The sequence below is a fragment of the Aethalodelphis obliquidens genome, unplaced genomic scaffold, assembly GCF_003676395.1.
Source record: "Aethalodelphis obliquidens isolate GAN/ISIS:26980383/991018 unplaced genomic scaffold, ASM367639v1 scaffold34, whole genome shotgun sequence".
Taxonomy (NCBI): Eukaryota; Metazoa; Chordata; class Mammalia; order Artiodactyla; family Delphinidae; genus Aethalodelphis; species Aethalodelphis obliquidens.
Genome location: NW_020837978.1, coordinates 19,993,282 through 20,005,636, shown reverse-complemented (window position 1 = coordinate 20,005,636; position 12,355 = coordinate 19,993,282).

Below are 12,355 nucleotides of genomic sequence, written 5' to 3'. Positions count from 1 at the left end.
TTTCCCTTTTAATGGACCCTCCCTTCGGTACACAAACGTTACAGTCCCTTAACTTTGAAATGTGTTTTTTTTTTTTTTGCCATACGCGGGCCTCTCACTGTTGTGGCCTCTCCCGTTGTGGAGCACAGGCTCCGGACGCGCAGGCTCAGTAGCCATGGCTCACAGGCCCAGCCGCTCCACGGCATGTGGGATCTTCCCGGACAGGGGCACGAACCCGTGTTCCCTGTATCGGCAGGCGGACTCCCAACCACTACGCCACCAGGGAAGCCCTTGAAATGTCATTTTGTAAGGGTTAGATGCTTAGTGTCCTCCTCAGCCTCAGTCTATGGGAGGATGGGAAGTTGGGTAGTTTTATTCTTCTGTTTACATAATTAAAACACCAAGATGGGAGGATTGTACTGCTATGTGTTACCACAACTATCACACAATTGAAAGGCATAGGCCTGCTGAAAGGGCCTCATGTGTTCCTAATAATCTGATAAAGGATGGTGGACCTGCCCAATAATAATCCAGCTAAAAGAACAAAGAAGGGATTTTTTTTTTTCCTTTTGGAAGCATGGACCTATCCAAGCTGGACCTGGGAAGTCCTTGTTTCCATTAAAACGGCATTTATAGAGCTGATTATTTCAGTAGCTAAAATTGACTCAGGTGAATGGAACCTCTTCAGCAGTAAAGACTTTCATTTATCCCTTTTGCCTGAAAAAATTCTAGGACGAGGGTTAATTTGCCCTTACAAAAATAGATCAAGCAAATTCTTATAAGGCCAGGCAATGAAACAATATTCCCAGATCCTCAGACTAATATTTCCCTAGAAAAAAAATTAAAATATCAGTGGCCTCACAGTCCAGGAACAAACATTCTGTTGCCCTCTGGGTAGACAAACATTATTAAGTATGAAGTTCAACGAGACATTTGGGACCCAGTGACCAGAGCATTTATGACTATTGCAACAGTGGGTCCCAACTGCCCTGCCCCCACCAGCTGAAGTGCCCAGGAAGTCAGGTGCAACTCTATGGATCTTACAGTGAATTCTGAAAATGGCACATGTCCGATAATAATGATCATTGTTATTACTGTATACTTTTTATGAAGTATTTATGAAGCCAGATAGCTTATTATTCAACAACATCACCCAGGAAACGTGGCACTTGTGTTCCTGCCCACAAAGAGAACCATTTGGAACTTGAGTCCCATCTAGAATTTACTTTTCCCTTCAAGAGGACAAAATACCAAAATTCATTTTCATCTCCCATCAGTGACTAGGGGAGAAAAGAGGCAAATGGGAGAAAAAAGTGCTCTGAAGAGCAGTGCTGCAAAATTGGGCAAATAAAGGAAGAAATCCCTGCCAGGATAAAAATTCAGCTCAGACTGATAGTTTGCAAAGCTTATTAGAGAAAGCAAGAACTCCTTAGGAACATAATTGCAAGATACTCTGAACCTATAGTGCTATGCTAAAATGAAGAATTTTCATTGATGAGTAATTAGATAGTTTTAGCATTTACCTGAATTTAGCCCCCAGTATAATAACTTCGGACGCAGAGGGTGGTAGGAACTGGAAAGCCAGAGGACAGTAAAAGCCCAGACAGTTCAATCTGATCATCACACTCAGCTAAGAGTTTTCATCAATTTATATTGGAAATGAATGAGTGATTCACATCCGAAATTTGCAGCATCATCTGCAGTTTGTTGTATGTAATGTCGCTTTAGAGAAACCTGTACCCGGCTGTCATTGCAGAGTGTGGCTTCCATCATTCTCAGCTCCTGTGCTGGTTGTTAGAGGCTTGTGATTTGAAGAACCCTTGAGTGGTGGGTGGTAGACATGTGACTCCTGTCAGAGGATCTGCCTCACTGCTGAGCCCAGCTTCTGGGTCTCGGCTGGGATAGCTCAGGTGAGGGGAAAGGAGCTCCTGTTTCCTTCTGGAGCGCCACCTGCCCCGTTTACCCAGCATGCCTCTCCTCCAGGCCTGTGCTGGCTTCCATTGAGCTTTTTCTTTCTTTACATCTTTCAAAACCCCAAGCATCCTCATCGCTTACCTCCTGGGCATGTCCATCCTGCACCTGTCTGTACCCACTTCTTTCTTCTCTGAACCCTCGTCACACCAAACAGCTGAGCACACGCTGGATGGCTGATCACTTTATGTGATTAGCCTTGTCTCCCCTTGGAGTCCATGAGCTGTGGAGGCCAGGGTCTGTATATTTCTGTGCTCACACTTCCTAACACAGAGATATTTTCAATGAATACTTATTATTAACAATAGTTAACATTTACGAAACTCTACTAGGTGTCAGGCACTCTGCTAAGCATACACTATACATTGCTTTTCCTTTTATTGAGCGATGGCTAATTTACAATATTATATTAGGTTCAGGTGTACAACAGAGCGATTCAAATACATTGTTTCTTTCAAGATAGGAGGAAGGTTTTATTATCCCTATTTTACCAATGAGGAAACCAAGGCTCAAAGAGCTAGTTAACTAACTTGCCCAGGGTCATACCATCCATTTGATCTAGAAACTTGAATGGGCTGGTCCTAACCCCTCAGGTGCTACTTCTCTGGTAGGTGGACTGGAGGCGGGTGGCATTTCCCAGTGACCGTGTTTCTCCTGTGCCCTTTGCCTGGGCTGTCACTCAGGGCTTGAGGGAGGTGCTTCTGATTAACTCATTTGGCCGCAGGACCTTTGCAAGGACTGGAGGGAAATGTAGCATTCTCCCTGAGTACCTGTAAAACAGGTCCTTTGCGATGCTAATGGCTTTTCTGGAGGCAGGTGAGCAGCTCTTGGGGGTGGAATGGCCCATGATGCCTGGTTATGCATTCCTAGTACACGAGCCTCCTTTTGGGAGGAACTGGGTCGGACGATTAAACAACTATTCTCTCTCTCCCTCCCCACCCCAATCTGCTGCCTGCTGTCCACCGAGGATACTTGCTTTTTTAAAAAATAACTCTCTGGGTTTAAGGATACATGTGAATATTTTCTTTTCCCAACTGCATCAAGAAGTACCTGGATGTTTCAGATTCTTGGGGCTCTCAGAGATGGTTCACGTCAACAGTGCTGTCCGCTTAGGATATGGCGGGTTAGAAAGACGATCCAAATTAGTGCCTTCCAAATTCCAAATGTAAGATAACAATAATCCTGAATATTAAATTATCATCATTAAGGACTAACATTTAGCCAGGGCTTTCTCTTAGCTTTCAGTCAATATGCTAAGTTTATAATAAGCTTTTTCTCATTTAATCACCAAAAAGCTCCCACCAGATAGGTATTTATTAATTGTGTGACCTGGAGTAAGTTCTTAACCTCCCTGAGCTTCAGTGCCTTGGTGTGCAAAATGGAGATAATAATAGTACCTGCCTCCTAAGTTTGTAATGATGACGGAATTAACTAATCCACGTAAAGGGCTTAGCCCCTAAAGACAAAGTAAGAGCTCAGTGTGTGCTCTCATCCCCGTCTTGCAGAATCAGGAGTCTGAGCCCCCCAGAATCTTGCCTAAGGTCTCATGTCTGAGATCTAAACCTCAAAGTAAAATCCATTAACCAGTCTGATATACTGCCCTCCTTAGTTAATTGCTGGTTTAATTTAAAACAGTAATTATTTAAACTGTGTCTTTTGTCCCCTGACTGCACTGTGTCTGGTTGGGTAGGGAACAGGGCTGCCTCCCTCAAAAGGTTTACATTTGGGCTTCCCTGGTGGCGCAGTGGTTGAGAGTCCGCCTGCCGATGTAGGGGACACGGGTTCGTGCCCCGGTCCGGGAAGATCCCACATGCCGTGGAGCAGCTGGGCCCGTGGGCCATGGCCGCTGAGCCTGCCGTCCGGAGCCTGTGCTCCGCAGCGGGAGAGGCCACAGCAGTGAGAGGCCCGCATAGCACAAAAAAAAAAAAAAAAAAAAAAAAAAGGTTTACATTTTAACAATAGACATGTTTTCAGCCCAAAGAGGTGGATTTGTGCAGTAGGAGTTTAGTCTTCAGTGTCAAGCCAAGGTGGCCAGAATATTTTGAAGTGGGAAGAAGAAGTAGAGACAGCCCAATTCCACCATGCCAAGGACTGTCTTATCTGCTTGGCATTGAGACTGGCCCAAAGGAGAGCCAGTCCTGAAGCTTGTTTGACTTCCGGCCTAGGACACAGCCAGCCCTGTATGATCTCTCCATGTGAGAACCGTTCTCATTGAAATCCACTCGAAGTGTTCATCCTCATAACCAGCAGTAGCAATCCCTGCAATAGGCGTTAGGAGTATTCCTATGTAAGAATCAGCTAAGGTGGCGGCTTGTCCTAGAAATGTCACCTCTTATGCTGCCTTCATTTACTGGCCTTCCCATGTTTAGCTTTCAGACGGGCAGCTTGACTTGGCAGGAAGAGTCTATTTTTCTGAAAGTTAAAATGGCTCTCCCAGCTGGCGGGAGGAAGGGGGCCAGCAAAGACGATCAGGTCACATACCAGACCAACCGTCTTTTTTTTCTTTCTTTCTTTCTTTTCTTTTTCTTTTTTTTAAAATCAGAGTGGCTGTCCTCCGTGTTTTCTTTGAAAGAAGATCATTTTCTGAACGCAGAGAGATTGGGCTCTCCAGCAGCCTCTCTCGGTGGGTGGGACCTGCTGAAGAATGCAAGGGTGAGAAACAAAACCAAACCTCAGAGGATGGAAAGAATCCCTTTCCCATGGACATCAGTTACATTCATTAATGGCTCACAAATGAGTTCAGACTCATTTTTTGATCTGTGGGATTGTTTTAAATTGAGCTCCAGAAACAGGTCCTGAGAGCAGGATTCATGTGTAAGTGATTTATTAAGGAAATGTTCCCAGGGAAGCCAGGAAGTTAGGGAAAGATGGACAGAGAAGGGGAAGAACCCAAGAAAAGCTCCATCTCATGTCAAATACCTGCCTCAGCCCGATCCTCTAGGGGAGCTCTGGAGGGTGAATTATACCTCAGGGTGTGTCCCCACGCAAGGGCAAGGTTGCTGGGCTTTCAGACTCCCTCACCAGCAGTTGATACTCCCAGTTATGGGCCACCCTGGAGGAAGGGAGAACTCCCAGGCCTTTTTGGCTCTTTATCACGAAAGATTACAAAATGCAGGCTTTCTGGGCTCACCCCTTTGGGGAGGATTAACCAGCCCGTAAAGACACCCTTTTTTTCTTTGAGAACTACCATGGCCCCCTCCACTCCCATCTCTCCACCCTATGCCCACACACACATGCAATGCCACCCTCCACAGCTGAGTTCCTTTGTCTCCATGACCACAGTCCAGCCAAGGAGATTCTTTCTCCCGAGATTTTGGTTTGGGGACTGAGAGAATCCTGTGCCGTCTGGCTGTTGGCCTGGCTGGGGGTCGTGTGGACTTAGAAGTGAGGTCCCCATGTGGGCTGGCTGAGCTTGGACATGGGCCCAGTGAAGCGGAGAAAACCAATCCACGGAGAGAAAAAAGAGGATGTAACCAGATTAATAGCTAATAAATATGAAGTGCTGGCACTGTATTCACATGGATGAGCTCATCAGAGCCTCAGCACAACCTTGTGGGGTCAGAGCTGTAGCTGTTCTCATCCAAGGTCAGGGACACTCAAGTCTCAAGTGGTTTAGTAGCTTATCCAAGGTCACACAGCTTGAAAGGGTGCAGTCAGGCTTCACTCCTCTGGTTTAACTCCAGTGCCACACACTGCCCACGAGGCCAGGAGGGCAGCTGAGTGCTCAGAAGCCCAGGTTAGATTTTGTGACTCTTTTTTTTTTTTGCGGTACGTGGGCCTCTCACTATTGTGGCCTCTCCCGTTGCGGTGGACGGGCTCCGACGCGCAGGCTCAGCGGCCATGGCTCATGGGCCCAGCCACTCCACGGCATGTGGGATCTTCCCGGACCGGGGCACGAACCTGTGTCCCCTGCATCGGTAGGCGGACTCTCAACCACTGTGCCACCAGGGAAGCCCAGATTTTGTGACTCTTGAGAGTAAGTGAAGGCCAGGCAGAGTCTGACTGATTGCTGCCCAGGTCCCTGGTGGTGGTCCTCTCCTCAGAGACCTGCTTGAAACATTTGCTGTAACATGTTATTATAAATACTCCCCCCTCGCTTAAAAAAACAAACTCGGATAATGTTTATAGTGGATTTCTGTTGCTTGCAACTAAAAGACTCTTAGGGAGAACGCCTGCTCTTGATGAAATGAGTAAGAAACTGAAATTTGTCTCCAGTTCTTTTCAACTCCAAAAGTTCCTTTTCTGGTCCTTGTGCCCCAGGTTGGGTGCACAGGAGTTTCACCCACATTAGACTCCGGGTGTCATAACAGGCAATGCCTGGGCAATGTGATGTTAGCAGCTGCATGGCCTATAACATTCCCACTACAGCCTCACCTTTGGGCCCCCTGAGTTTGAGAGTAGAAATCTCCCTGGGAGAGAAAACCCCTCCTAAGAGAGATGAGCCTTTTCAGGTGGAGGTGATACAGGGGAGAATCAAGGAGGAACCCCAGACTCTAAGAACTGTCAGAGAAATCGTGCTGTGTGTTGTATTTAGATTATGTCTGAGTGGCTTGATGAATGCTCTTACAGACATAAGAAGAGTCAGCCAAAGTGCTCACTGTCTAACAGGAGAAATGAGCACTGTATATAGTGGAAGAGAAAATAACGCAAGGCTGATAACTTCATTCATAGTTTAAGTGAGAAGATTCAGTTTCCTATAAGAGTCATGTTCTACGATCAAGGGAACAAATACAATTTCCTCTTTCAAGCACATATTACAACCTTTATACAGGAGTAAACAAAATTTTATTCTAAACTATTGGATAGTAAAGCAAATAGTAAATGAGTATAAGAAATAGAGATTTAACTTTCAGTAAGATCTTCATTCCTTCTCTTTAGCCACTCTTTACAACGCTCCTTAAATGTAATATATAAATACTGTAATATATAGATCTTTATAGTGAATACATAATACTCGCTAGAATGGAACATTTTTTCATCTTCTTTATCTTTGCTGAGCAGGAGATTTTCAACAGAACATTTACATTCTTCAAGAACTTATGTCAACAATTATTCAACCCTTGATATCAAATACAATTGTAGCTTATACTTCTAAGATTAAAGTTATCCATCTAAAATTTCTGATCTCCAGTGTTAAACTCACAAAATCAACACCTTAGTAGAAGATACCTTTAAGATGACAGTATTGTTGTAAAACAAAAGAAGAAAGACATGGTTTTGTCAATAGTCTTAACCACAGATGGCAAAGCTGCAATTATTCCCCCTTTGGTATCCTAACAGAGACCCCCAGTCCATCAGAGCAGCCTTGCTCACTGAGCCTGGATGAGGCCTCAGAGTTCCTTCCAAAGCAGCATCCAGGAAGCAAATATTAAGCTGTTGGTGATGGCATCTTATTTACCTTCCGTATCAGTCTGTGTTTCCTTGTAAACTACAGGGTCTTCTGGCTAATTTATGCTAAAGAAGAATTATGATAGCTCATAAAATCACTAAGAGGGCTGAAGGTACACAATCTAGCCTGAACTTCTCAAAAGAACTGGGAGCTATAGCCAGCAGGGCCCCAGAAGCACCATGCCTGTGGCATGATCAGGGAGCTTCTGAGTCTACAAGCTGCCCTGCTCCTGCTGCTTTTAGCAGAATAAAAGCTATCGATCACACTGGCCACAAGGCCTGCTCTCCCTACACAAGGCCAACAGCTTGCTTTGCCCACTCGCTCCATCAAGACTCACATCAGTGCAGGGGCCTGGCCGACTCTGAGTCCTGTGAGGAGCCCTAGCTGCAGGCCAGCCTGCAGGATGCTTGTAGGTTTCCACGCTACAGAGCAGGAAGGCGCACTGCAGGAGGGAACGGTACTGAGGGAGACAATCTGTAGGTCTGCTTCACAGTCTCACAATGAATCTATGGCATTAGATATAGGAAGGAAGCACGGGAGAATAAGGAAGAACTATAAAGCAATTGGGATTTGCCAGAGTTCATTCAGCACTGTCCAGGAGAGAAGGAGCCCCAATGGCATAGATGTCCAGTCCTTTGTAGAGGTAAACCTCTGAAGAGAGGAGAGAGAAGCTCTGGGCCATTATAACCTGACAGAGGGTGATCAACCGTCCTGGTTTCCCCAGGACTGGGGGATTTCCCAGAACGTACAGCTTTCAGCGCTCAAACTGGGACAGTCTCTGGCACACCAGAATGAATTGGTTATCTTAACTCGATGACAGTTACCATTGGCACCGGCCAACTAACTCACTCACTTGGTTCAGGTTTTACTCTCACTAAGCAAAATTCTGGTTAGCATTTGGCTTTCCCGATGCGTGGGAAATAATGCCGCCCGAAACATTTAGCCCAGTGTCTATTTTAAGTTTATTTCACTTTTGAATATGTCCCGACCAGGTATCTACATGTTTCATTTCCTTGGCAGTTTTTCTTCCTCTGTACGTGAACATACTTCCTTTCTGATTTGCATCTGTCTTTCTGTTGAGATTTTGCTTAGTGTGAGGTAGTTCCCGCAGACAGGTCTTCCCCTCAGTGCTTTCTTCTCAGGCTCCCGACCTCAGCACCGCACGTGGGAACCAGACGGGTCCATGAGGGCTGCTCCCCACTCTCCGAGGCTCTAAGTGAGCAGCTGCTGGCGTCTGGAGATATCACCTCCCCCTGACTCCTTTACGTGGCGACGCCCTGTGGTCTAAGTAGCATCTTCGACACTTCCTTGTCAGGCTGGCCCTGGTGAAGGGCGGAAGCCTGAGAACTGAGGGCTCCTGACGGCTGGGAGGCAGATCAGCCAATTGGTGAGGGAGGCCCACGGAGGCCAGAACAAGTTCACCTTCTTTACCACGACCAGAAGGCTTGTTCCGCCCCCGCTGTGGTGCCTCCCCACAGCCCTGCCTTTGCAGGCCACACGCTCTGCTCCCTCCTTCCCTCCTCCTTTCACTCGGTTCGCAGTGCCCCCTCATTTCCTCCCATGGTCTTTGCTCATGTGAGTCTTTGGCTGTAATGCCTTTTTTTCTCATTCCTCTCCACCCCTTGCTATACAGCCCGCCTTTAAGGCATAACTCAAATGCCTTGGATTTGCTCTTCCGGTCAGAACTGGTTCTCTGACATCCAGCTCCCAAAAGACTTGATGCTGCTGCTCTAATACCAATCACATTGGATCTGGTAATGGAGTTAATTTGTGCATCCGTCTACATTCCCTGCTGGATTTTAAGTTCTCCAGGGCAAAGCCATGTATTATGCATCTTTGTGTACCCAGTGCCTACTGCATATTTAAAACCTGAATTAGATGAACCGGGTAAGGAAGAGACCTCCAGGCTCCTTTGAAGACCTCCCTCAAGCAGCCTAGATAGATCCCCACAAGTCCAGGACCCCTGGCAGAAACATCACGGAGAGAAGATTCCCTTACTGTTTCTTCCTTTATCTCCCTTCAGTCTCTTCCCCCTCCATCCTAAAGATACATAAAAATACACGCTACTCCAGTTAGATAAATATCCCTTTGGGAACAAGCTGGGTGAAGCTTGGAGAACGTCTCGTTTTATAGCACAATTTAAAAATATAGTCCTTGTTATGCTATTTGTTCACGCATAAAATACAATGTTTAAAACATTGCTGAAAAACACAAATATTTTATATCTAAGATGTCTTTGTAATGACTTGCGAATATGGAAATAGCCCTGAACCATGAATCAGAACAACTGAGTATTAATATTGCCTTAGGAACTGAGTGGTTTTGTGCCACTGACAAGACATTTATCCCCTTTGAGTCTCTGCTGTTTCTTCTGTGAAATGAAAGAGTGGAGCAGTGATGTCTGAGGTCTCTCCAGCTCTAAAGGTCTGGAAGGTTCTGACGCTATGGTTTCTGAAGGTAAAAAGAAGAGAACCTGCCCTCTAATCATGGAGTCTTTCACCCCCTCCTCATGTGACAAGCCTGGGAAGAGTCCAAATCCAGTGACATTAAGATCAAAGAAGAGTTGAATTTTTTTTTTAACGTCTTTATTGGAGTATAATTGCTTTACAATGGTGTGTTAGTTTCTGCTTTATAACAAAGTGAATCAGCTATACATATACCTATATCCCCATATATCTTCCCTCTTGCATCTCCCTCCCTCCCACCCTCCCTATCCCACCCCTCTAGGTGGTCACAAAGCACCGAGCTGATCTCCCTGTGCTATGCGGCTGCTTCCCACTAGCTATCTATTTTACACTTGGTAGCATATATATGTCCATGCCACTAAGAGGAGTTGAATTTTCTAAAAGTAGATGTAATAAGGAAGTATTTCTCCTCCACATCTTGAGTATTCCCGGAGGAAGCCACCACAATGGTTACACCAATCACTGCTGTAACATTTTTCTTCTGCCCAAGTCAAGGCTGCTCCACTGGGCTGGTGGAGTCAGCTGGGAAAACGGACCTTGTTCTTGTCCCTACTGTGCCACATAAGGGCAACTCTGCTCCACTGATGTCACTCAGGCACGACTTGCATAATAAATTATTTCCAAACTAAAAATATCTGGGCCCTTAATCACAGAAGAAAACAAGTCTCTTCTGTGAGGCCTCATAGTGGTTGTAAATTTCGAGGGCTCTTGGGACAGACATTGCCTGGCCGAATTAGCAAGCTCACACCCAGCTTCTGTCATAGTCATTCCTCTAACTGTTTCTCTGGGCGTGGTCTGGGTCTCTGCCTTCCGAAGCTTAAACTCAGTGCATGGGCACTTTCTCTCTTTTGTGCCCAGGTGGTGAGTGCTTCAAATTGGACCCTGGATGTCATCTCCCAAATGGCTCCTTTCTCTCTCTCTTCCAATAAATCAATCATCGATTCCATTGGCTTAACATCTTCATTACGTATCTCCTCTTCTCCACTGTTGTGGGAGCAGTTAGCTTGGAAGTAAGATTAAGGAATGTACTTCCTGAGAGGAAGTACATTACTAAAAGTGTTTGAGTGGTGGCAGTATGTGGTCAGACATGCATTTTCCATAGATTACTCTGGCTATAAAGAGCAAATGGATTGGGGTGGGTGGCAAAAGTGGGACAGGAGGACACCAATGAGGAGGTTGTCAAGGCAGCTCACATGACAGATGGTGGTGGTTTGGTCCAGGGTCATGGCTGTGGGGACAGCTAGAGGGAGGATCTGGGAGGGAACTAGGAGGTAGATTCCATTGGATCAGCTGTTGGCCCGAATGTGGGCAGGAGGCTGAGGGCGCAAGGAGGATCACCTACGTCTCTGGTGGGAGCAGTGGATGGAAGATGTGGCTGCTTCACTGAGATGGGAAGTGCTGTGGAGAAGCAGTTTGAGAGGGAGGAAGAGGAGGAGGGAGGGGGCAGGGATGGGTTGTGTCTGACAGGAGGAGAGCAGGTGAAATGCAGGCACTGCCCCCTCTCTGGCTCATTGCCTCTCTTGTATCATCCAACTCAAAATTCTCTGTCTCTACTCCACAAAAACCATCCTCCAAAAATGTTCTAGGCCTAAAATCTCCTGGAAAATCTGACCTCAGCATCGGAGGAAAGAACACTGTATTGAGTTTGGGAGATGGGGTGGGTGAAGACTTGGCCCGAAGCCACCAACCTGCTGTGCAAGCTTGGATGCGTCCCCTAACGTGTCTGAGCCTCAGTTTCATATTCTCTAACATGACGCTTTTGCATGTGGTGTTGTCTAAGATAATTCTCTAAGAGTTGTCAAATGTTCTAATTCTTTATTATTCAGTAATAGCCTTTGCCAAGGCTACATGGGACATATTTCAAAAACAGAACGGTATTGCCAAACTTAAGAAGCACTGAGTATGTAGAGCATAGTACGTAGTTACAGTGCAGTGTTTTTAAATTACTTAATGTGAAGAGTTAATATAGGTTGTGGTTAAACACAGAGCTGGGCTATCTGAATTCAAATTTCATCTCAGCCACCTGCTGCTGTGTAAGCCCTGCAAATTATTGAACTTCTTTCTGCCCCAGTTCCACCACCTACAAAATGGGTACAGGATTATCGTGACAGTGATCTGAAATTAAAATCTGTAAAGTACTGTATTAGATCATTGCTATTTAGAGTAACCACTCTTTAGCCTTCACTCTATTATCTGTAAAATAGGATTACTAATAACCACTTATTAATAAGAATATGGGGAAATTAAGTAAAATTGCATAGCTACTTAAAGCATGCAACACAAAGCCTATTTCTTGGTAAGTAATCAATGCAGGTAGATTGACAGCCCAATAGCCACAGCTAGAATCTGGCTCTCAATCCCATTCCAGTTTCCAAAGAATAAACAAAACTCTCTGTCCTTTTTGGGTGTGCTTGTGACAGGAGAGAAATAAATCAGATGCTATGCTGTTGTTTTCTCCTGGTGTTTAATAAGCTTTTATTTTAAAAGAATACCAAGTTTTCCTAAGTGGCTTTCTTTAAAAGGAGCACAGTGTGCCGTGGCTTAGCAATTT